The 25,799-nt window shown below is 41.0% G+C and overlaps 1 protein-coding gene across 1 annotated transcript in view; it reads left to right on the top strand.

The window, feature by feature from the left end:
• Positions 1 to 6,924: 6,924 nt before the first annotated feature.
• Positions 6,925 to 25,799, top strand: part of LOC131680106 (proton-coupled amino acid transporter-like protein CG1139) — a 40,388-nt gene continuing 21,513 nt past the window's right edge. Inside the window, exon 1 of the mRNA XM_058960827.1 lies at positions 6,925 to 7,278. The gene's annotated coding sequence lies outside the window, so the exon portion shown is untranslated. The remainder of the gene's footprint in view (positions 7,279 to 25,799) is intronic.

Consider the following 25,799-nt stretch of genomic DNA (forward strand, 5'->3'; position numbering starts at 1 on the left):
GTTGTTTGTTATTTTGATGACAGACGATGACGAGTTTTGCCCAAAAGAAATGTAAACTTTCCACAGCAATTCCTCTGCTTTATTCCCATTTCTTAACTGTTTTTTTTTATTATAGAATGTTTTGAAAAACTGTAACGTATCCCTAATAAAAAATATTATACACGAACTTTAACCCAAATAGTCCAACGATTCCACATATTGTTTGGATGATACCCCGAATAGGTCGTTAGGCTCTTGAATGATAAGATATTTATTAGGGATTGGCACTGCGTTGGGCTCACGACTCGCTTTAGTGCCTAATCACTAAACACTCCTTACTCTTTATTCGCTCGTCTTTCCCACGAATCTGCATCAAGACATTACTTCGTGGAGTGCTTGTTGTGCTTTCGTCGCACCTCTTTTTGTTGCTGTTTCAGTGAGTCATTCAGTCCCCTTCCTTATTATGATCTACGCGGATAGTCCCCGGCGGTGAACTCATTCTATTCCGACTGAGAGCTCCCCGAAGGAGGAATTTTTCCCGACACTGATACCTGCTTTCTTCAGCAATTCAGCTCCCAACTTCATCGAGATCTACTCGGATATTATCCGGCAATGAAAGTACTCTACTCCGACCGAGACTTCCCCGGTGGCGGAATTTCTCTCGATAGCGATGTCGTGAACCAATTAGCTCACAGTCAAATTAGAATCCACCCTACTGTGATTTCCTCGCTTGTTTTCGTGAGCCCATTAACTCCCCGCTTCGTTCCGATTTACGCGATCTAGTCCCTGGCGATGAGCCTAGCCTACTCAACGGGTCACTCAGTAGGTGCTAAGGTCTGTTCAGCGATTCCAGGTGGAGCGTAGCTGTGGGTTCACTGGTGCCCCAACTACCCGCTGCTGGCTGTCCGACACGATCTACTCGAACTAGTCCCCGGCGGTAGATCTAGTCTACTCCGGAGGAGAGTTCTCCGGCGGCTAAATTTTTCCCGAACCCGATTTGTTTCACGACAGCATTCCATTCGGTGGCGCTGATTTTTTAGTATCTTCCTTTCTTCCAGTGCAGCTCAAAGAATATACTCGACACTGCTCTGTAGACCGCATCTCAGATATGCTCCCCGTGGGGCATCTTTTCGACGATATTGTCAACTGTCACGCCGGGCATACCCCTTCGAACTTCTTCGAATCTAGGGCTTTCGAGGACTACGTGTTCCGGCATCTCTTACACGTTCACACACTCCGGGAAAAAGCGTGACGATGCTTGTCGAAACCGATGGAGGTACTTCCGGAAGGACAAACCGAGTCAAAAGAAGTTCACCTCGTCATGCTTTCTATGCACCCACACCGATACATTTAGGATGAGTTGGTGGGTCCATCTTCCTTTCTCCGCGTTCTCCCACTCTTGCTGCCATTTAGCCAACGAGTCCGCTCGGACCAGTCTCCTTGCATTTCGTGTATTCCTCCGCTGGTAGAATTCCACGTTCTCAGCTAGAGTGAATCATCCCGGCACTTGCGCGTACCGCCTTCGACGATATCGTTCTGTACGCGTTCACGACACGAACAGCCATTAGGCGAAACGTGCTTGTCTACTTCATCCGGTTCCTCTTTGAGTTCAGTCCAGGCCCGTTACGCCAGACCTAAACTGAATATCTCTAACGAAGAAATCCATACAGTTCTCCACAGTCATCCACACTGTCCGCATGGTGTCCGGATTGTTTCAACAGAGCTGGTCAGCTTAGCCATACCACAGCATTGAGGATGAGATACCCGCCAGTAGACGTCTCGTGCTGCATCTTGCTCCTCCGATGTTACCCGGTGCTCTATCGCAGTCTACTCGACTAGTTCCCGGCGATGCATCTAGCCTACTTCGGTGAAGAGTTTCCCGGTGGTAATTGCTCTCCCGTAACCGTTGCTCGCTGTTCATCACGCCATTTTCGCTGCAAGTCGATCATGATCTGCATCACCACACCGCATTCCACATGTTTACATCGTTTGTCATTCTGTAAACGACATAACCCGGGTTGATGTCTGTTCCTCCCATTTCAATCAAATCCCAGCGCGTCGCTTTGATCCTTGAACATTCGAAGACCACATGTTCCGGTGTCTTCTCGACATTCTCATACTCCGGGCATAATGATGACGTTGAGTGTCCGACCCGATGAAGATACTTCCTAAACCATCCGTGGTTCGACAGGAGCTGTGTCTGGTGGAAGTTCCCCTCTTGGTGCTTTCTATTGACCCACGTCGACAGATTTGGGATGAGCCGGTAGGTTGACCTTCCCTTCTCCGTATTGTCCCATTTCTGCAGCCACCTCGTCATCGAATCGATTCTCACAATCTTCCTCACGTTTCTGGTGTTTCTCCGAATGTAGCACTCGATATCCTACGCCACGGTGATGCAGATGGGGATCATCCCGTTATTAACGCATACTGTCTTCGACGATATTATTGTATAGACGCTCGTGATTCATACGGACATCTGCCGGAGCGTCCTGTTTGGCTTTTCGCGGTTCCTCTTGGTTTTCAGCACCACACCCCAAGTTGGAACCCCATATAGCAGTATCGATGACGAAACAGTAGATAGCAGACGTCTCGTGCTGCGCCAACGTTTTGCAAGATCCTCGCTATTGCGCTCGTTGCCTTCGCCGATTTTTCGCAGGCGCAATCGACGTAGTTGTTGAAGTTCAACTGGTCGTCGATTATCACTCCCAATTGCATCAGTGCACGCTTTGGCGCAATCACTTTCCCTCCGACGTCGATCTGCATCCGCTGAACCGCTTTGTAGTTGCTATCGATCGCGTCTATTGTCTCCATCACAGACACCTCCACTTCTTCAAGTGTCTCACACATCACAGTTAGTGACACTTCGTTCGCGAAACCCACGATTTTCAGTTTCCTGGGCAACCACGGTATCAAGACGCCATCGTTCATCCCTTTCCAAAGAGATGAACTGAGATAGAGCCCTGAGGAGCACCCGCTGTGACGCATTGACTTCTGCCAATCATTAGTATCATACAGCAGCACTCTGGAATTCGGCATAGATAATAGCTCTTCAGAATCCGGCATAGACAGTCGGTGGCCTTCATTCTGTGCGGCGCTGCGACGATGGCTCCCCAGCATTCTTCACATCTATCGGGACCAGAGTGCAGTATCGATCTCCTCTTCACGTCCATTTAGATGTCATCTCCGCACTCTCGAGCACTGTCCGGATTGCATTCACTGTCGATGCTCCTTTGCGGAATCCGAACTGCATCTTAGACCGTCTGCTTTCACTCTCCGTGCATTTCGTCAACATGTTAAGAATGGTTCTTTCCTGGAGATTTCCTAGTGTATCCAGGCATATACTAGGCCAGATCGCTCAGTGGGTTCGCTGGCTTTGGCAGCAACATCAGCTTCTGTACCTTCCACTTTTCGGGGAAGTTGCCTTCATCTAAACACTTCTTCAGAACCATCCTGAACATATCCGGGTGTGTCAGGATCGCAGCATCACGTTGTTCCATCAGGACCTTTGATTTCAATCACTTACATGCTTCTGCAAGCTTATCGTTAGTTACTTGTCGATCGTTCGTGTTTGCTTCTTCTTCTTCACGGTACGGTGTCGATGGCCTGGTAGGTGGATCATGCTTCGAGAAGATGATTATCTTTAGCTCATTTCGGCTGGTGTCGACGGGCCCTTCATTTTCTCTTTCACGACTAGGTACGTATTCCACCAGGAATGGCGGCTACTTCACGGCACAGCTCCTTCTGGCTACGCTGCCTTGTGTTACTCTCTATCTGGTTCCGATACTGCTCTCTGAGCCTGCCTTCTGGTTCGGAGACAGGCACCGCATAGCGTACTGAGCATCTCGTTCCACAAGTAAGGTGGATGTTGTCTATTGCGCGGCTCCAGCTTTAAGGCATTGTGACGTCATAAGCGGTCACAATCCTTCTTGTGATCTAAACCGGATCCACGTTCTCGAGCCTGCTTTCGTCTTCCACTTTTGCTCTCTGGAAAACCTACTCTATGCTGCAGCAGGGTTCCGTTGGCTGAAACGGTGGCAAATCGCATGGTGGTCGCAATGCGTATTCTTCTGGCATACTCTCTAAACCATGTTCGCCGTCAGTGAATGTGAATGTGACGTCGATGATAGAATCTCTCTCGTATCTTCGCAATGTAGTAACAGATCCTACGCCTAACTTCGCCAGAGCTTCCTGCAGGATATGCCCTCTTGTGTTGGTTACTCTATTGCCCAACTCAACAGTCCAGACACACTACCAATGACTACCGGCTTTCGGTCGATCAATTGTTCGGTTAACTGCTCTAGCATTAGTCTGAACTACTCCATTGTCCATCTTGGAGGAGCGAAACAGCTGCACACGAAGACACTGTTTAGTTTGGCGATCACGAAACCCTCAGAAGAGTTCTTCCACTTCTTGAGTGGGAAATCTGCCCATAACTACTATCACAGCCGTTCCTCAACTATCTGCCACACAGTTATCGTTATCAGGAGAGACATGTTACGGCTCTGCAATCAAAGCAACATCACACATGTTATCTGTCGTAGACTGCCAAGACAGTTGCTGTTTGGTGTCACAGTGATTGAAATTTATTTCCATTACCGTTGGCCTGTAATCGCCTAGGCAAGGCATTTTAAACCACCCGTCTGATGATCGTTTCCGTTCGCTGGAGTGCAACGCAAGCGCTTCAGCCTCTGCGTACAGTCTCTCGCAAGATGGCCCATCTCCCCGCATTTCCAGCACATCCTGGATCTATATGGGCAAGCGCCTGCCAAATATTCAAAGCTCAAACAGTATTTCTCTGCTTGTTTAATCGATCGAGGGTGGCTCTTAATGGGAATCTCGACCCTCCTGAAACTCGAAGAGCATCTCACCTTTTTGGAAAGGACTGGTCCTCACCACATTTTCAGCAATATCCTCTAGCTCCGAGTCCTCTTTGGCTTTCTTAAGGAGTGCTGCATACGTTGTTGTGTTATTAGCTTTGGCTAGCACGGCTTTTCTCTTTTGCGCCTACTGGCGAGCCGGAGGTTTTTCTTTCCTCTTTTACTTCACTTTTCGGCACTACAAGCTTTCTCCCGGTTGAAAGGCCGGCAGAAAGAGCGTCATCGCGCGGCTGCCACTTGAGCCCACCTGGTCTTTCGGCTCCTGGAGAGGTTCTTGTCCTCTTCGAAGTCACGGAAGTCACGTGGGGGAGGGGGGGGGGGGGGGGCTAGGATGATAGTAGCCTTAGTCGACGTCAATGCTCGCTCAGCTACATCAGTTATCTGCGTTGCCGTGTTATACTCCTTCACAGCAGACAAACGGATTCTGAGAACCATCATTCTTTCTCGCGTCCACAAACTTGTGAAGCTCTAAATCGAGATGCTTGTGAATCTTTATACGAAATATATATTGTGCTTTTCTGACAACAATTTGTTTGATATTGGTAAAAGACCATGCTGATACAGCTACTGAAATTCCGAATAAATCAGACTAGGAAACACGTTCGGCATACGTTTGTAAGTGGCGCAGTGATCGACGCAATGCAGTTGGAATGCAGTTGGAATGCAGTAGTCAAACACGTGTAGCAAACAGTTGCGTAGATGGCAACAGTGAAACACGTTTGTCCAACGTTTATCAATTTGAAAGTTTACACAATTTTTTTTTGACAAATTTTGTTCTAGTTTAAATGTCAGTTACCTGTACTGAATCCTAATGCTGTTTTATGCCCAAAAATACTGTTTTCATTCTCTCTGTGCGAGCATAGGTCATTCAAATTTCTGTTGCAAGCAACGCAACCCAAGTAGCATTTCTAGTTTTATAGCACAAATGCAATCTAAGTGTTAAAGAAGGCTTCAAGGGTACCACAAAACCTTGCAACTAAGGAAAACAAATATTTGTCTGCTTTTATTTTTTTTTAATTTTATGAAAAATTGTTGAAGATTGTGTATAAGAAATGATCTGAAAAGAATCAAACAACAGATTCCCATTCAGCCGAATCATCAATCGTTTCTTGTCAGTTGCTTTATGGTTCTTATAGTGAAAATAATCTAACAGAACTAGATTGTATGAATGAAAAATTGCGATAAATTTCCTCACATGCGTAGCTTCCGTTTGAAATAATCTAATAATCATCTAGTAATTCCAACAGGAACTCACCCTGATTCCGAATAATCCCGTGTAATCGAGGAATTTTGCAGTAATCGAGTAATCAATTACTACTCAAGTTTTCGAAGGAATAATCTTTATAACTATGAAGTAATCTAGGTAATTTTTTCCAATAGTGTCATGTAATCAATGCTGTTGGAAACCCCTTGCTTATTGTACTAGGAGTTAAGTAACGAACGTATAAACTGCCGAGTTATTAGCGAAAGAGAGAGTAAACAAAGAAAAACTGCCATTTGCACTTAGGACCATTTGACATGTTTGGCTAGATATGCTTTATTGTCAGGTAAATTCAAATTATTAATATATTATGATCAGTGAATCATAATAAATTTAAATTCAAAATATGAACACTAATCTAAAACATAAATATCGCACGCAAACTGCGCAGGCTCACCGCTACACCGTCTGTTGCGAGTAAAAGCTCTTCAAACGCCGTGAAGTCTGCTACCACGCGGCAAAACTTTCTCACTTGCGATGAATTACCGTTCGATGCGCGGTAAGGCGACCCCTATCAAAACTCACTATTCCCAGCCGCTGGTGAGGACGCTGTTGAACGTCGTGTCGACCTCTCGCCAAAAACGTTGATGAGTTTTCTCGTGTCCTGCACGTGGTCTGGCGTGCGCTACATTTCTCTCACGCTCGAATCTCAACCCTCCACGATTCGCTGCTGGGGTTGCGGCTTGCGACTGCCGCCGTCGTCCACGTTGTTCGCCGTGTCGGCAAGGGTGTGGTGTGTATTTTGGTCCGGGAGGCAGGAGGATTCAAGCGCTCATAGTTTCGTTTAAATGCAAACTGGGTTTAACTGCCGTAGGGAAAATTTTCTCTCAGTTTCATCATAGCACTCGAACTGAACTGAACGACGACCATTTCAGTGGATGCAATATTTTTAGTGGTAATCACTTCACATCCGATCCGGTGACAGTTTTATTTCGCGGTGTTATTAATTCGCAAGACTATTTGATTATCTGGTACATTTTCTACGTATTGCCGCTGCTGCTTTTCTATAAACAATTTAATCTAGAAGTGCGTTGTAGATAGTCCATATGCTACTGTCAAAAAGTGCCAAATCGGTGTAGTTCGGGAAATCAGTGCATCGTTTTGTAACAAGTGGATTATGTAATTTAGTGCAAAGTACATTTCGATCATCCTATAACACAGGTTAGTATACAGCGGTTCCAAACAAAATATTTCACTTGTCAATATTTGAGGATTTTCCACTACGGCAAAGTGTTTTCCTCTCCGTCGAGACTATAGTCATCATCTTCCTAAACATCAGCAAAGTGTCTGCGAGAGTCCCGATGGTAGTGCGGGTGTCTAAAAATACGCTCAAAGGCTATGATTTTCCCACTCTCCACGCTTCAAGAAAGGGCGGCTCGAGTGGGTGGTTTTCGTCCAATGCATTTTCCAGCGTTGCTGTGCTCTGTATTACTGTAGCATATACATAGTTAGAGGTCTTCAGCGGATGCGAAGCGGTGCAATGTTTGACGTTATCAATGATGAAACTTCTCGCTCGCTGATTTTATGTTGAAAAACGGATGAAGGACGCTAAGAGCCACACTGTAGCATTGTTCCTGGCTTTTATGTTTTTTATTCGACAATTATCTCCTCCGCGTCTGTCTGGAGAGCAGCAGAGTATATTTTTGACGCTACGTAGAATGATGCAATATTAAACTAATATGGAAAATTAAAGTCGGAGGGGCAGATTATGCTTCGTAAACACCTTTTAATTATGAGAGAATGTTAAAGCCGGCAATAATATAATTGTCGGTTGAAAAAACTTGCAGCATGCGAACCGGACAAACGGTTTTTACGAGGTACTTTGAAACCGACTTTTAGTTTTGAATGCAATTTTTTTCGGATTTTTATTGGCAAGAATTAATTGTTATTAACACGTTTTTTTGCACTGGAGGTTCGTTCGTGGAGATTCTTTCGGGTAAAACTTTTATTCTTACTTCGAGATGTACTTTCCAATTGAATCAAGGGGTTTTACGAAGCATGGTCTGCCTTATCGTTTTCTATTGTACCGCCAATAATTGAGCGCAGAACTCTGAAACCATTCGGTGCCATTTACTATTTGTAATACTATGTAAGTTTTATGTGAGAAAATTATTTTGCATTCAACTAATCTTGAAAGAACGTTAACGTTTTGATCCGTAGACTGAAGATGATGTATCGTATGAATTATACTTACTTCATCATCGTGGTTCCTTCGTGCTCACATATAGTGCCGAATGTGAAATTCATGTTTGTATTTGAGTGCGCTTTTGATGTGAGCCTTTTTTATCTCCTTTCACCCTTGAGACATAATGTGGCGTATGTCAATTCTTGCAAGGTAGTTGGTAAGCACGGGGTAAAAAAGTTACTAAGATCTAAATACATTTGCCCTAGAACGTTACACTTACATTTTCCACCTTAGAACGTTGCACTGGTGTACAAACGTACCCCACGCGTTTGATTGCAATTTTCGCAGGAAAAAATACAAACAACAAAAATGTATGATATATCATTTTTTTAATTGAAAAAACAGCTGTGTAAGTGAAAGTACGGAATTTATTGAATCAATGTTACATAAATAGGCTTGAACAAAAAAACAACTTAATCCACGTAGCAGTGAGATGAGACATTTCTTACACATGCCGCTGTTGGATCATTCATTAGTTTGCAGAACTCGTCCATTAGTTTGCAGTTTCTAGCCCTGCACGAATAAAACCTCAAACAAACTAAAAAAAATATAGAAAATCAATAAACACGAACAAAATAAAAAAATAAAGCAGAAAATAAAAAAAAACAAAATGTTTTCAAATTCATTAAATGAGTACAATGAATAATATAAATCATATTAATAAAACACATAAATCAAATTAAATTAGCTCATTAAATGAAAAATTAGACAACATTTGAAAATGAAGTTGTTCATAAAATGAAGTTGTTCAATTAAATTGACTCAAACTAACAAATTGAATGAAATAAATAAGTGGAATGACTGATTATGAAATGAATAAAATTAAAGAAATGAACAAAATGAATCAAATTAATCACATTAATCAAATTAATAAAATTATTTAATTGAATCAAATGAATTAAATGAATCAAATAAGCCAAATGAATCAAATGATTCGAATGAATCAAATAAGCCAATTGAAACAAATGAATCAAACGAATCAAATGGATAGAATGAATTTAATGAATCCAGTGAATACAATGAATCAAATGAAATCAAATCAAATGAATGAAAATGATAAAGCTAATAAAAGAATTGAATAAAATGAATAAATAGAACAAACGGATCAAATAAACACAACGAATAGAATTAATAAAATGAATTAAAAGAAGAAGAAAATGAATTGATTGAAATGAAAAAATAAATGATGTTAAAAAGTTATAAATTAATCGAAAAATAAATAAATTGTGTCAAATAAATAATTTGGACGAAATGAATAAATCTGATAAATTATTAAAATGCAGAAACTGGAAACATAAATTGGAAAAAAAAACTGCTTAGAATGCATAGAAGGAAAACAATGAATAAAATAAGTTAAATAAATGATATGAATAAAATGCGCGAAAAAAATAAACTGATCAGAGTGAATCCAAAACGAATAAAACGAATAAAATAAAATAACGAATAACGAATAAAATAGATTAAATGGACCCAAATGAACAAAATGAATAAAAAGAATGCTGAATGAAAAAAATAATTAAAATGTAAAGATTACATACTAAAAATTAGTCAAATTTTTAAAATGAATAAAATAAACAACACGAATAAAATCCATGAAATGAAGAAAGTGAAAAACATTTACGATTTAGAATGAAGTTAAAATCGGTTTTGAATAAAGAAAATGAATAAACCGGATTGTACGAATTTAAGAACTATTGTTTCAGAAAGTTATGAATTGTTTTTGAAATTCCCATCATCTGAAAAATGGCTAATTAGTATGCAACTTTCTAAAGTCTTCATATTTATTTTGTTTTCACCTTTTCTTTTTCGTTGTTCTTTTCTTGGCGGCGTCGTTTAAGATTATCTTGTGTTTCTACTTTATTGATGGACCTTGATTTGTTATAAGTAACCTGGAACGTTCAATTTGTTTTGGAATTCGACATTGGATAGTAAAGTAAGACAAGGCAACACGTGCTTTCAAACCCTTTAAACAGGGAGCGACAGACGGAGAATGCGATTTGTGAATGGGAAAGGTAAACATTTCAACGTTTTTATTTGCACGTCATTCATTTGCACGTAAATAGTTTGAAGCTATGCTATGTCGATAGCACAAAAGCCATTCAGTTGATTATAACGCAGTCTCCTTCCAGTCATCCTTATAGCTTGTATATTATTTTGTTCGGAATTTTTGTTCAGGAAATATGGATAAATGAGTGCTAAACAAACCAATACTACGAAAAATAAATGGCTCTAATTTTCAGGATAAGTATTTAACTTTTTGGAAACGCAAGCGGCCAATGAAAGTGTCACTTGACACAATACTGCTCTTGATGGATAGATAAACTTTAATTTTACAATTACAATTTACAAATCTTAATTTTCTGCGAATAAATATGTTTCTAGTTACATTGATCATCTAAAGGGTACCTTCGGGTTCATTTGTTGTTATACAGTAATGTGTACAAATGATGTTTAGTGCTGCGACCTTGTGCTTATAGGTATATTATGCGATATATTTATTTGTTTAGAATGTGCTAGCGGAGCCATTATTGGCTAACACAGCGTCGAGTACCAGTAGCGCTTGGCCCCTGCTATTTGTACAGCGGCTGCCCCACTCTACTGCTCAAGCGTTAAAGTCTTCCGCTATGACTACCGGTTTCCGGCCCACCAGGTCTGACGAGAACCTGTCGATCATCTGGTTGAACTGTTCTATTGGCCACATTGGTGGAGCGTAGCAGCTGCAATAGAACACACCATTGATCTTGGCAATCGCAACACCCTCGGCGGAGGAGTGTATTACTTCTTGAACCGGGAACCGTCCCGTTGAACAGATTGCCACTATCCCAGACCCGTCCGACACCCAATTGCGATTGCCGGCAGGGATGTTGTACGGGTCGGATAGGAGGGCGACATCTGTCCTCGACTCCGAGACCGACTGCCACAACAGCTGTTGGGCTGCTGCACAATGGTTAAGATTTAGCTGTGTGACGTTCACGGCTTCTTCTTATTCGCCTCACCGAAGGGACACGAAGGTCCACCCATAGCATGGTTACGGGCTTGCTTCTTAGCGGTGCAGATAAGGCATTTATGCGCCTTAGTGCAGCCCCGTTCCTTATGCCCCTCCTCACCGCAGCGACGACACAGTTTACTCCTGTCTGTACCCTTACATTCGTACGATTTATGGCCAGATTCAAGGCACCGATAACACCTATCCACTGAAGGTGGCTGAGGTATGCTAACTGGACATACTGACCAGCCGATCTTCAGTTTTTCTATCACGGTAATCTTTTTTGCTTCCGCTTTCAATAGCCTGAGGTAGGCTACTTGCGTGCCGGAGGGTCCCGCTCTCAAGCGCACAGAGGCCCGGTCAATTACTGCGCCACATTGTTCTGTGACGGCAGCGACGACATCATCTGCGGTCGCGAACTCGTCCAGTTGCTTACACTGGAGAGTCATTTCCGCCCCTAACGACCTCACCTGGGCGCTTGCACCCAGGACCTCAAGGCCTTATATACCGCACTAGATTGTGCGCCTCGCTTCAGCACCAAAAGCATTTCGCCTGTATTGGTGCGTCAAACGCTGCGCACGTCTTGCTCGAGGGCCGAGAGGCTTTCAGCCGCCCGCTTTGACTTTAGGATGTCGGCATATTTGTCCTTGTCGGTCTTTAACCACAAGGCCTCGTCTCTATCCTTGGCCTTCTTTGCGGGCCAGGGTGCGTCCGGTGTCGGTGTCGGCTTCCTCCTTGTGACCAGCTTCCAGGGGTTTTCGCCCCCTGTCCTGGTTGCGCCGGGTTGCTGGTGCCTTCTTTCTGCCCGGTGGGGTCATTTGCGCCCCGGTTTACCTCGACCAAATAGCGTTTTGCCGTGACGGTTACACGCCGTTTGGTGTTGTTTTTTCACCCTCGCCTGGTGACTTCCTAGGACGTTTCGCATTCGACGTCGTCTTGCGCTTGCCCAAGACCTTCGAGGGGAACTCAGTCGCCGCTTCGAGCGACTTGGCTGCTACATAGAAGGGGAAGGCCCCTGTCTGGGTACCTATGTCGGCCTTCTCTCTTCCCTCATTCTTGGAGGCCACTGTCTGGGTTCTTCTGTCGGCTTTCTCTCGACCTTCTACCCTCTTGGCGTAAGCCTGCTGTTCCTGTCTTGCGGCTCGAACAGATTTTCGGAGCACCAGCAGGCTCTGCTTCAGATCCTTGCTAATGTTTTGTTTCGCATTTGTAAACTCGATGATACTATCGAGTTGCTTCACAACTTTACGCATCGCGATTAGGGGCCCGTCCAGCGCATTGGTAGGGCTACCTACCACTGCTGGGGATTACTGGTGCTGTCGGATGCAGCCTCCGTCGCTCCACTACCCTCCCCACTGGGGTGAGACCTCATCAAACCACCTTTGGCAAAGGGGTTCGGCACCTCCTTTTGATTATTTTTATTTTTATTCACTTCGCTCATTGATCCCACGAGTAGCGCGAGAAAGAAAGGTCCGCCACGTCAGAGCTCCGCAGTAACGTGGTAAGGAATGCTTACTGTGGGGGTTGCCCAGGTACCCCACAGCTCCGTTAACGATCGAGCATCTTTTTCACCCCCTCGATCACTCATCCCTCGGCACGCCTTGCACTTGGGGTTATGACATTTTTTGCTTTACGTGATGACCGCGGCTCCTTTACCAGGGCTTTGGACCTGTAGCTCTGGTTCTTAATAGTTCCAAGTACCTAGGTTATTACGGACATGCTACTATTGAGATCCGTCATTCGCTAGTGAAGTTAACTCCAAAGATGTTGTGGGGTACATTTGTACCCCAGTGCAACGTTCTAGGGTTAATTTTGTTTTTACTTAGCTTTTAACAAATGCGCGCTTGAAGTTGTCCCATTATTTCTGACAGCATTCTGGCTGATTCCGACAAATTGATTAGAGCACAGATGAATTATTTATATAACAAAATAACATTAAAAAATCCAAAAAGACAAGAACATGTACGTTGTAAACTAGTTTACGCTTTTTTCAAATATAAATCTTCGAAAAAATTTGATTCGCCATTTTAGACCCACAGACCCAAAAAAGTAGTTTCAATGAATTGTATTAGAGCTGTCAAGTTGTTCCTATTCTTGTTTCTTTTAGCTTCCACACAGCATGGCCGTAAAGAGCAACAGGTGGTATCAATGACTTGTATAGAGTAAATTTTACGCGCGCCCGTACATTACGGGATATTAGCTAACTACGCATCTATATATATAAAAAAGTCAATGTTTGTATGTATATGATTTGTTGACTCCCAAACGGCTCAACTGGTTGTCGTCAAAATTTTTACATAGTAGGCATTTGTTAAGTAGCGTGTTTGTCTGCTATTGGTTGGGGATTATCCGCCCGCCAGATGGCGCTTCGGACACATTGTGTTTTCTTCCTATTTCGTTGAAAGTCGCAGCAATGCGCGATGAGTATTAGCTAGTACCTTATAATATTCAGTAATTGAAATCCGATAGGAAACCGCCCGAGAATCTTAGCCAGTGTTACGAAATTTCAAAATCAGTTACCTATTTCTGCTTGCATTTACCGAAACCGACATTCAGATTCAACGCCTCCCTCATTCATTCACTTTCCAACTGACTAAAATTTCATGCAGAATCGAACGCTTGAGTGCAGAGGCAATATAAATTCATTCACCAACCAAAGCATTCATTTGTTATTATGTCGACAGTTTGAAGGCAGAAGTTAGTATCTTCTACATTTTCGAGCATAAGTGAACTGCGTAATCTATATCTGGTGCACTTTTGATCAATAATCCCTCTCAGAGCTAGTATAGAAATAAAATTCACTTTGCTTCTGAAACCGAACATGTCCGTACCTGAAAGCGCTGCGTCGGGAGAACGAATGACGATGGAAACGAATCAAAAATTTCATTCATCGCAGCGGGCATGAATTGAATTTTGTTTTCTTTCAAGTTCATGCAGCGATGTCATTTTTTAAGCTCTGATCTTTGCTAAGGTTGTCAATGGAAGCTGTCACCAGTAGGATAGCATTTCCAGCCTCGCGTTGCTATGGTGATATCTCTAGATTGTGGAATTACCACGCAGTGCGGATAGAAGCCGACGGAAAATAAATATGAATATAAAAAAGATGGTTCAGCAATGTCAGAACCATAACCGCAATGAAGTAGATTACACAAGAATTTGACCCCCCCCCCTGTAATTTGTGCCGTATATTGTCTTCGGAATCGAATAAGTCGCTTGGGATTTTTTTTCAAATTTTGTAAATAATCTCAATCGTTATTCAACATATTCCATAAAAAATATGAACATTTTCTCCAAGACGATATTTGCTAGGAGATTTTAACTGCAAAGAATTCAAATTAAAAAAAAAGCTGTATCAAAGATCGTAAAGTAAGCTATCTATGAGAAGATACTTCGTACCATACAGTGAGAATTGAAGTGGACTCGGTGCCGGGAAGAGCTCCGCAGAGCCACTTTAGTGTTCGGGAAAGCGCTGAAATATCTTCGTTTGATCACAAATTTCTAAGATCAGAAACTATTTACTTCGGCTTTGTGTCGGCGCTTCCTCAAGCTACTATATTTGGCAGCCTCTCAAGAGAAAAAATAGCCTTCACAAGCAAGCTCTTCTACCTACAGGTTTTAGGAGCAATAACAGATATCCCCAGACGGAGATCGTCAGAGTCGAACTCCTTCGGAGCCAATAGAGAATAATAATTTGTTGTGAAAAAAGGGTGTAGCACATTAGTATTTCTGCAAAAGAGTACTTAAAGCGTCTTTTACATGAATGCTTCAGATTATCCAAGCGCTGCATTATAAATGATGTGGACTCTCCCTACAATAGGCACACTTGACAGCATTGCTTATGCAAGAGTCATCCTAATAATTCTGCGTGCTTGCGATACCGGTCCTAATTGCATATTGTTCCCATTTTTTTGTGCAATGCATGACGCGGCAACTGAACAGATAGACGAACAACGTTGAACAAGACATAAATAGGCAAAGTAGTCCCACTTACGGCCACCCGATACGAGTTTGTAGAAACATACAATGCCGTCTCGTCCTGTGTGATTGACATTCAAAAACCTTCGCCCACTGCAGCAAGGGGTCCTTGAAACAGCCAATTCCGTGCTTCAGTAGCTCCACACACGAAAAACTTGCTTCGGAAACCACACCGTCGATCTCAACTTTGTGGCGGGTATGTAAGTGCGGTAGTCCTTCATAAAAAACTTGTCCCCAGTAATGTCATTTGCTTGCTTAGGCAAGCTATTATAATTCTGAGCTTATCTGGGCAAACTTTCGAGATATCGTGTTTCGATGTGTAGATTTTGAATTGACAAAAAATCAAATGAAATTTTTTATAAGCACCAGCTTTTATTGCCAGTTACTGCCTTTTCCGCCCGTCAGCAAATCACAAATTATGTCATTCGAAACGATTCATGTGCCTTTCCAATACAAAGGTTATTGGTACTAAATCGGTGTTCGTTCTTTTATAGATAAAAATTTAATTGCATCACAGACGTGACAAAGGAGTACTAATCTTAACATTGTTTATTTTGATAACATAAAATTTCCAAAAATTTATTGATCGTTTTTTTGCTCGTTATAAACGCTTTAAAATTTAATACAACATCATTGTATTATTTTTGACAAAATAATTGAAAATAATCCTTTCAGTGTTATTACGTTAAACTTGTAATGTCACTTTGCTGGTCGATAGTTTGATCATGGGCGTCTCGTAATGACCGGATAGATTTCAAGAGATTTCTTTATTCTCGTTAAGGTTCACCTATAGCTCAGATATATTATTTATAAAGGTTTTGCATGGTACCGAAAATACCGGTACCTATTTGTATTTGGTACCGGTATTTCTGTACTGGCACTACCGGTACCACATGGGATGGAAGGAAAATATATATAGATTGTAACATCATCACGTTATTCCACGGCTGCATAGTTCTAATAAAAACAGTAATTTACATTACTTGAGTTTAACAAATGAGTTACATAACATATTTAACTTTACACGTGGTTTGAAATTAACACGATTTTTAATTAAAGAAAATATAATTTTACACACTCAATACAAACCACATGTAATTTTATACGAATCATAAACTTCAAAGTATGTACATGCAATTTTCATGTGCCACTAGAGCCAAAATTAAGGTTGTATTTTTGCCTTTCTCAATAGAAAGGTATTGCAATTGCTCTGAAAACCGACTTTGTGTAAGGGTTAGAGGGGGGGGGGGTTCGACGCTACATCCAACTGAATATTATATCATCCATTTGAGAATAGGTTTGAGAAAATTGATTCAGTCATCACCTAAGAATTGATGTGAATTTAATTGTGGAATACGCTCAGAATCCGGAACTATCGGAATTGTCGATAGTGGACATTATATTTAAAGAATATTTGATGGGCAATCAGTGATAAAAATACAATAATACAATAGCAGCTTATGGGAGCATTATACTTTTCATTTAACACTAAGTTTGTGTAAATCGGTTCAACCATCTTTGAGAAAATTGTGAGTTTAAATGACACACATACATACACAAACGCACATGCACACACATACATACACATACAGACATTTTCCGATCTCGACGAACTCAGTCGGAAGGTTTGCCCTTCGGGTCTCGGTTAAAAATGTCGATTTTTACAGTGATTGAATAGCCCTTCTTTATATGAGAAAGACAAAACTGGACACAAAATGCAAGTTCATCCTAATTTGTTCAAAAGAAAAAAATGTGATGAAAATAGAACTCGTTCACTTGGTCACTGCTCTAACAAAAATCATTCTCCTCACCATCAAAATATCCAATCAACACAGATTCAGTTGTATCCGCCCGCACTTTAGAAATACCTACAGAAGCATGTCGTCAGTTGCCTTAATAATAAAAGCGCATCAAGTATATCCGAAAAATGAAACGTACTCTAGATATCTTCAACCTCAAAAAGACCAAAGTCCACAATTCAATGAACGAAATTTGGTGCAAACACGTGTGCGCCAAACCTTTCGCTAAAAATTTGAAACAGTGGTTTGCTCTTGTTGACAAAATTTAATGTTTGAAAGCATTTGAATTTTATTCTTGTTAAGGTTTCATAAACCATTCTTGTGTAAACTTTCGCTTGTCATTCATCGCAAAGCTTCCCTCTGCCTCAGCGAGTACCATTTCGTCGCACTCACCGATGCGCCTATGTCGGCGTAAGAAAAGTGAGTTTTTTTCAGTTTTTTGTAGGATGCCCTCAGCTCACTATGTCGTTCCCTGCTCTGACGTGTAGTCGCTGCAAGCATTCGGCTTCTAGCCTCGTTTTCTCTTTTTCTTTTTTCGCTCTTTGGCACTCTGCATCGAATCAACCGTTCCGCTTGTTTCCACTTATGGCACCCAACACTTTTGTGGCTGTTGTAGAGGCTGCCTCCTGAACTTGTTTCGGGTATAATCCATGCCAACAACCTCAGCCGATAGTCGCTGTATGTTTAGTTTCATGGTTTTCCCACGCCTGGAACCGATTATACTAGACAGTCTTGCGCGAATTATGCATACCATCAGATAATTGTCTAAGTCGCCGTTCGGTTCTTGGAAGGTCCTGATATCAATGACTTCAGAGAAATTACGATCTTGGTTGACGGGTGAGTAAAAACTCTACAAGACAATGGGTTTGTCGTTGGTAGACGCGTAGACATTGCTCAAGCTATAGTTGACGAACTTGCCTTTTATCTTCAACACGCAGATTAGATCACTCTATGGCCTCCATTCAATGACCCGTGCTGCTGCTTACCAAGCACTACAAAACCCGATGCATATTCAGCTTTATCGCCGCCACTATCGTAGATGGGGTACTTGAACGCGGTACTAACAGTTGAGTTTACTGCGTGGAGTTCTCGTTCTCCTGTACCACGTCATTGAATCTTATAAAGGGCTACGATCTCCACCTTAACATTTTGCAGCAGGACGTTCCAAGTCCACCGTTCCAAGTACCGCGTTTCCAATTTGATTCCGTTAAACATTGTCGTGTCATTTGCCGATTCTTCCATTCTTTATCTATTGTTACATTTCTTTACCTGTTTGATTGTTTATTCGGCATACCGCCTTACCAGGGTTACGATACCTAGCCACGATATTGGGTTGGCATATTGGATTTAGCCGACCAGCCACCGCATTTCTTCATCTGTTCCAGGACAGACGTGTTTTGGAACGGCTCCTAATATAGAGGACAGACGCTCTTCCATTTCTCTATTCCCTATCGGCATTTGATACTCGGTCTTCACTACACACTTAGAAAAAATGAAAATTACATTTGACGCAAACAACATTGCGACGTATGTTTCCGTCTGATAATATGTAAAACTATATGTCTTAACATGTAAAATAAAATATTGCGTCTTATTTGATGTATAACTCGGTTGAATAAGCTGGAGAATTGTGGACGACGCATACTTGAATGATCACATAATGTAATTAACCATTTTTATTTTACGAGGTATTTTTTGTGAACTCCAGTCACAATTTCCGCAATGTCAATACCAATTTTTTTCTGTCCAGACGATGGGTCATAACTCTATGAACCTTAAAAATTACTAGTAATTTTATTTATAGATTTACTGATACTGATACTGATTTGCATTAAGTGAGGTTTTTACGTCTTACGTATAGTACAATTTTCATTTTAAATTCTAAATTTCGAACCAATCCCGAATTTTTTTCTGGTTCCGCCCCTGGAGTGAGCTTATTTCTTGGCAAACGTCACAATGATTCCAAGAGGAAGGTTCGAATCTTGTGACAAAATGCTACGGGAGGGAGTGTTCGAAAATCTCCGAAAAAAGATCTAACTCATTTTTGCATGGCTTCCTTTACCGGCGACCTGACATCAGATCGAACTTCACGATCCACTGACCGACACCTTATCGGGAATTAAAATATACAGCTCGCTTTCGCGGGTTGGTCACCTTCCGCCCGCGAAAAAAACAAACTCTTCTTCTTCCACCACCGCCGTCGCACGCTGAGTAGCAAATTCAGCACTCATTTTTCAACACTACACAGCAAAAAAAATCTTGTAACTTTACGTCTTGCCAGATGCACATAAAAGGAGCGTCCAATTTACATAAATTTACATGTAATTACATGTAACAATGTGAGTTGTTCGGCGTTTCTTAGGTCATTTAGTCTAAGTTTTACATCAAAAGAGTCACAATATTTAATTTTACATATCATAGCTCATAAAATCCTAATATCGTATGGAAAAATACGTCGTTACGTTGTTTACGTCAAATGTAATTTTCATTTTTTCTAAGAGTGTAGGAGGAGAAATGTGGCTTAACGTTAAGCCCTAACATTATAAACGATCAAGGAACCGTGTTGTAACATTGCACTCTAAAATGAATCAAAATTTAGTATTTTACCTCCCAGTGCAAAATTATCAAGCTGACGGGTTAATTTTTATTGCATGTCTAAAGTACCTGAAATCAATAAGCTTGCCGCAAATAATTTAGAGAAAAAAATGGAATCCTTGAGCTATAAGTCCAATTATTTTGACAATCCTTAAGTTCTTCTGTTTCACTGCTTTTCATCCTAACAATATCGAATTAGGTTGAAATTATTGTATAATCATTTTATTCAATACTAATATCACTCCAGCATGTTACAGCAAGATTCGTCCCTCTGTTGGTGAAATGGTAAATTTGCTAAGAGAAAAAATGTCGCTTAGCTATTTTATTCTGTACTTGTATCAAGTTTCGTCTTTTAACAAATGTGGTACTGGCTTCACTTAAGCAGGTATTTCTCTCCATCTTCTTAATTTGCACTGAGAATACGAAATTTCACCACGAAATTTATTGGGTGAAAATGCGGTTTGCCTGAACTATTCCATTTTCGTCACAATGGCTTTTGGCAATCATATGCTCAGGCAATGCTGTATACACGAAAACTTAACCGTTGTGTATCAAAAAAAACTTTCAACAGGCTGACAAGGCCTTATAGAACTTTCTGGATGGGAAAATATACGATGAATCTGTTTCTCGATTTCAGTGCCATTGAAGTCGAAATCGATCAATTGAGTAGACTGCAGCAAATTTTGTAATCAAATGGAACTTTAAATTATATTTTTTTTTCACAGAATTTATCATTGCAATGACAAATACCACTGATAAATGAATCTTCCAATGACCTAATTTGGGTGAACCGTTTGAGACATGTAGACTCAATTACCATTTCTTGAGCAATTACCGTTCCTATTATTACGTTAATGTAACATTGATTGCTCATGAAACACTGTAGTAGGTATATATTATGGTTTAATTTGTACATGACATTCCAATAAACTGTGGTAACCGCCTTACCATTCAATTGAGACAGACAAATCTCCCGCTTTCCGGCGACATGAATTTACTTTACAATAAGAACCGGCTCGTCCTCTATCATCTCTTTCTACGTCACTTGTTACAGTTTCGTAAATAGAGCAATTGAATCCAACATCTCGCTACAGTTAACCGCAGTCAAGTGACAATATTAGTGCACTTCTCGTGATGCCGCTGGTGATCTATAGCATGTTTGCGCTGCTACCGACGGCTTCAATTGGATGTAGTACAGTCAAACAGTAAATTTTACATTAGTTAGTCTCAGTGCTTATATCATGGGATCGACTAGTGACGTACGATTGAAGGTAATTTGAATCAGGAAAGAAGATATATCGAACCGTATGGGTGACATTGATTGCACCGTTGAGTACTGCAAAAATTAAAAAGAAGTATAAAAATCAACATTTTTGATTTACCAAAAAAGATGTTTCTTATAGTCCGATTTTAGTTATCTGTCGAGTTTCTATTAACTGCAACTACAGCCCCTACACGCTTCCGGCACGCACGACAGATTTTTATAATATAGTCAGGGTCCATATCTCTCTAACCCGCAGGTTTCATACGCGGCACTCTTTGTACCAACGTGGATCGGGACACCGTTCATGAGAGTTCGCGTCTGGTACGCGATTAGTTTGAGCTTGCATTGCGGTGTCGACAAACAAGTCAGACTGGACTCTTCCTCCGGAGGAAGCTGTTGTGTAGACTCAATTTTTTCGGTTTTAGTGGACGCGTAGTCCTGCTAATAAACATTTCGTGTAATACGAAACATTGATTGCATTCGTTGGCTCTGAATCGTTAGCAGTATTAATTACGGCAGATGGTCGCTGCCGTGGGGATCAGGGGTTACCTTCTACATTCAGTCTAACCGCAGCGATTTCGAGCAAAGGGGATAAGTCTAAGCGGTTTGGGCGCGCTGGGGTAGCCGGATCCGGGTCATATCATCCTTGTTCGAAATAGCCATATTGAAGTAGTCGCAAAGCTTCGCGGAGTAAGGTAGACCGATTATCGCCATGAAGGCGACCCTATGCCGTGCCGTGGGAGTTAAAATCACCTAAAACTAGCATCGGTGCACAGTGGGACGGAATCAAAAAAGCCGGACATTGATATTATCAACGAAACTATTGGTTATGGCACTTTGATGTCTTCGGAAAGGTTTCTTTATTTTTTAAGTAGTTTAATATAATGTTGGAAAATTTTAATTTAAGGGGGTATATACGCAAATAAAAAAAATAACTTTGCAAGTTGTTGCCAAAATTGATAGTCATGTATGGAAAGTTTGTAGACAAAATGATTTTATGAAACTTTGTTGAAGTAGCGAAATGGCTATCTGTTAAGCGAAATAGGTTATTGGATGAATTTGAAGTACATGTCGGAATACCCCCATAAAAAGTGTTTTTCATAATAACCAAAAAAAAACAGGCATATATCCTAAAAACGAAGAGATACCGAGTTGGTCTGTTCCGCAAAAAGGTGTGCTTTAAAAGCATCTACAACTTTCTAGAACATCGAAAAACTGTAAAAAATCAAATAAAAAAATTACAATGAAAAAACACTTTTTAATAGGGTATTCCGACATGTACTTCAATTTCACCCAATAACTTTTTTCGCTTAACAGATAGCCATTTCGCTACTTCAACAAAGTTCCATGAAATTATTTTGTCTACAAACTTTCCATACATGACTATCAATGTTGGCAACAACTTGCAAAGTTATTTTTTTTATCTGCGTATATACCCCCTTAAATCTAAATTTTCCAACATTATATTAAACTGCTTGAAAAATAAAGAAACCTTTCCGAAGACATCAAAGTGCCATAAACAACAGTTTCATCGCAAATATCAATGTCCGGCTTTTTTTAATTTCGTCCCTCTGTGCGGTGTAGGGAAGAGTTCCGCTATATCGCCTAGCCTAGCCGTCGGTGGCTGACTGAGGTTCTTGGGGGGGGGGGGGGTTGGTGTAGATAGAAGCAATACAAATCGATTTTCGGGACAATGCTTCTGTAATTCCACTGTAAAACAGTGATTACATCCGTGGCCTCGTTCGATAAATAAGCGATCGAAGGATACAATCGCTGAAAGGAGGGGCCATATTTTGCAGTGAGCTGCATCAAAAATGTTTTTACTGCGGGGAGATAGCTTATCAAGATGTTTTTAATAGCGTCAGAAATATTTTAAGCTGTAGAAATATGGTCCAAAATGTCAGTGAAATTTACTAAGCCTTGTTTCTGCCTCCAGCTGAGATATGGGAACGCGTGGGATTTTGATGTGCGAGGAAGTGCTGGCAACATCTTTTCTGACGTCAGGTTTCTTCTGCTTCGGTTTTGCACCTGTACTTCCTCGAGTAGCTATTTTGGATGAACCTTGATGAGACACCTTTTGGCATTTACAGCGAAGCTTGGGAGAGGAAATATTCTTCCTTTTCCTATTGCTTCTATGCACAGTAGAAGATGTTCTCTCCTGGGTTTCATCAAAGTCGCCTTCATCAGTACACAAGTTAATACAGATGTTCATTAGAGTGGCTCGAAAATAACATTTTTCAGCACCGCACTTTTTGAGTTCCTTTTGTGATCCCAAATGCCTGTGCAAAGTTTGGGAGCGGTCGGTTGCCTCCCGGGTTTGCGCATTGCGTTTAAAGTTTGTATGGGATTTTATATGGGGAAATCAATTATTTTGCATTTACGTTAATAAAGATCGCGATTTCACTCAATATGAAAAACCAGCTTTATAAAACGATAATTCAAACCTTTGTTAACAACTTTGTCGAAGACGGCAACTAGCTATGAGTTTTCAAAAAAATAGTTATAACGATTTTAAAACTTATGGTTCAATCTAAATGCAGAAATTCCTTATTTCTTCCAACACTGTCAGTACAACACGACACCGATACTTTAAACTTAAATAAATGAGAATATATTCATCGCAGAGACTTGGTATCTTTGAATGAAATGTTCAGAATGAATTGCTGAATAACATAGACGTAGTCAGAAAATGAAAAGAAGAGGGGGTGTGGCTTGTGTACTCCCCAATTCCCTGTTTAGATTGTTTAGTATAACATAAGGAGCACATCTTCAACGCAGGTTCATACCGCCGAATTAAAAATTAATCTTACGCGTTTGAGTGCTACTATTTAAGAGCTCTACTGTTATCTCATTTAAAATGGTACAGCGGTTTATAAATTTTACATATTTTAAAACCCTATTTCTTAGCCGTTCAGAGTCAGAATTTTAAAAATTGCATATCCTTAGATTCCTTGAAGTCTCGGAATTGTTTCTATTGGCGTTTTCGTTTGAGAATCTGGAAACGAAATCAGAATAGTTATTTCAAACAAATTTTTTGATGAAAGTTAGATTCACGCAAAACAGAGGTGATGTTGGCGAACCAGAAATATACTTTAGGTTAGAACCCAACGCGATTTCCAGACCTGACAACACATAAATTTGTAGGTGTAAATTCTAAATATTGTAAATGTTATTTCCCACAACAAAGATTGTAGCATGATTCATATTAGGGTCTATCAAAATGTTAAGAAAGTACAGTCGTTGACATTTACAATGACGTAATGATTCTTTGTCTTATACAAAATAATCTAAAAAGGGACTGGGGAGTACATATACCCCCCCCATTCCCATTCTTCTTTTCATTTTCTGACTACGTCTATGATATTCAGCAATTAATTCTGAACATTTCATTCAATGGTACCAAGTCTCTGCGATGAATATATTCTCATTTATTGAAGTTTTTAATGTCGATGTCAGTGGTGCACAGGCAGTGTTGGAAAAAGTAATCATTTTCTGCATTTGGATTTTACCATAAGTTTTAAAATCGTTATAATTTTTTTTTGAAAACTCGTAGCTAGTTACGGTCTTCGACAAAGTTGTTAACAAAGGTTTGAACTATAGTTTTATAAAGCTGGGTTTTTATATACAGTGAAATAGCGATCTTTATTAACGTAAATGCAAAATAATTAATTTCCCCATATAAAATCCCATGCAAAGTTTGAAGGGATTGCGCAAACCCGGGAAGCAACCAATCGCTACCAAATTTTGCACAGGCATTTGGGATCACAAAAGGAACTCAAAAAGTGCTGTGCCCGCTAGTTTAAGTCATTTTGAAGTTTTCCCATGCAACCGCGAGCCACTCTAATGTTCATAGATTCCGGTGGCGTACCTATCTTTAGTATTCCTGCAAAAGATCGCTTCGAGTGTCCCTGAAGAGAACATTTTAATTTCTCCTCGCGCTGTTTGTACGTGGGACATGTCCGAAGATCATGTGGATTTCCCCCACAGTAAAGACACTGTTCAACATCCCTTCACAGGAATCATCCACATGATTCCCAGCTCATTTCCAATAACGAACCTTATTGCTACGATGGGAGGCTGTGTGCCCCAATTAGTATAATTCAAGACCTACGGTCTAAGAAGGTGAACAGATTTACGAACCTTGTCATAGAAGAGGTAGTTAGGTAGTGCAGACCCGGTGAAGGTCACCCGATAGGAGTCTGAGCTGACTTATGTCCTCTTTCCGACAACTGCGACTGATGCTGAATGCAAACTTTTGTATTCAGGAATCTTTACTGGCCAAAGCATGGGGTAAAATAGCCAACCCCGTGTACCAACAAATTCTCGCAATTCAAACTCGAATTGGAGACGACCCCATAGACTTCAACCAGATTTGCTGGTACATATACTATGTACTCCTTCATAAAAGGCCCGTAACCAGCAGTATCATTTGCCTAATTTAAACTATTTACCACCATCTGAAGCTTATTTTCGATATTTCTGTCACGGCCAAATTTCGTCCCGTCAGAACTCGAGAAATCTTCAATGAACTTTTTGTTTTTGGGCCGGAAGAAGATCTCGTAAGGCCCGGAGGGCGAGCATGAAGCCGAGAACCCGATTTTGTTTCGACATCCATCTCACCTTGAGGTGAACCACTGTCATGTGAAGTCATTTTTGCACGGGTTTCTGGCCCCGTGCACGTGAGTAGGACAGCCAAGAAAGGGGAACGTAATGTAATTGCGGTACTTATTTTGGATAACGGTATCCTGGCTGAAACGACGGGAGAGGATGTACCTGAGCCAGTCCGTGGCTCCCTCGACGATCTTGTTTCTTATCAGTTGCTGAGCGTTGATCCTCGCTTGGCTCCCCCTGCTGCCGTTGTTGCTTCCTGTTTTTCAC

This window comes from Topomyia yanbarensis, chromosome 2 (genome assembly GCF_030247195.1).
Source record: "Topomyia yanbarensis strain Yona2022 chromosome 2, ASM3024719v1, whole genome shotgun sequence".
Classification (NCBI taxonomy): Eukaryota; Metazoa; Arthropoda; class Insecta; order Diptera; family Culicidae; genus Topomyia; species Topomyia yanbarensis.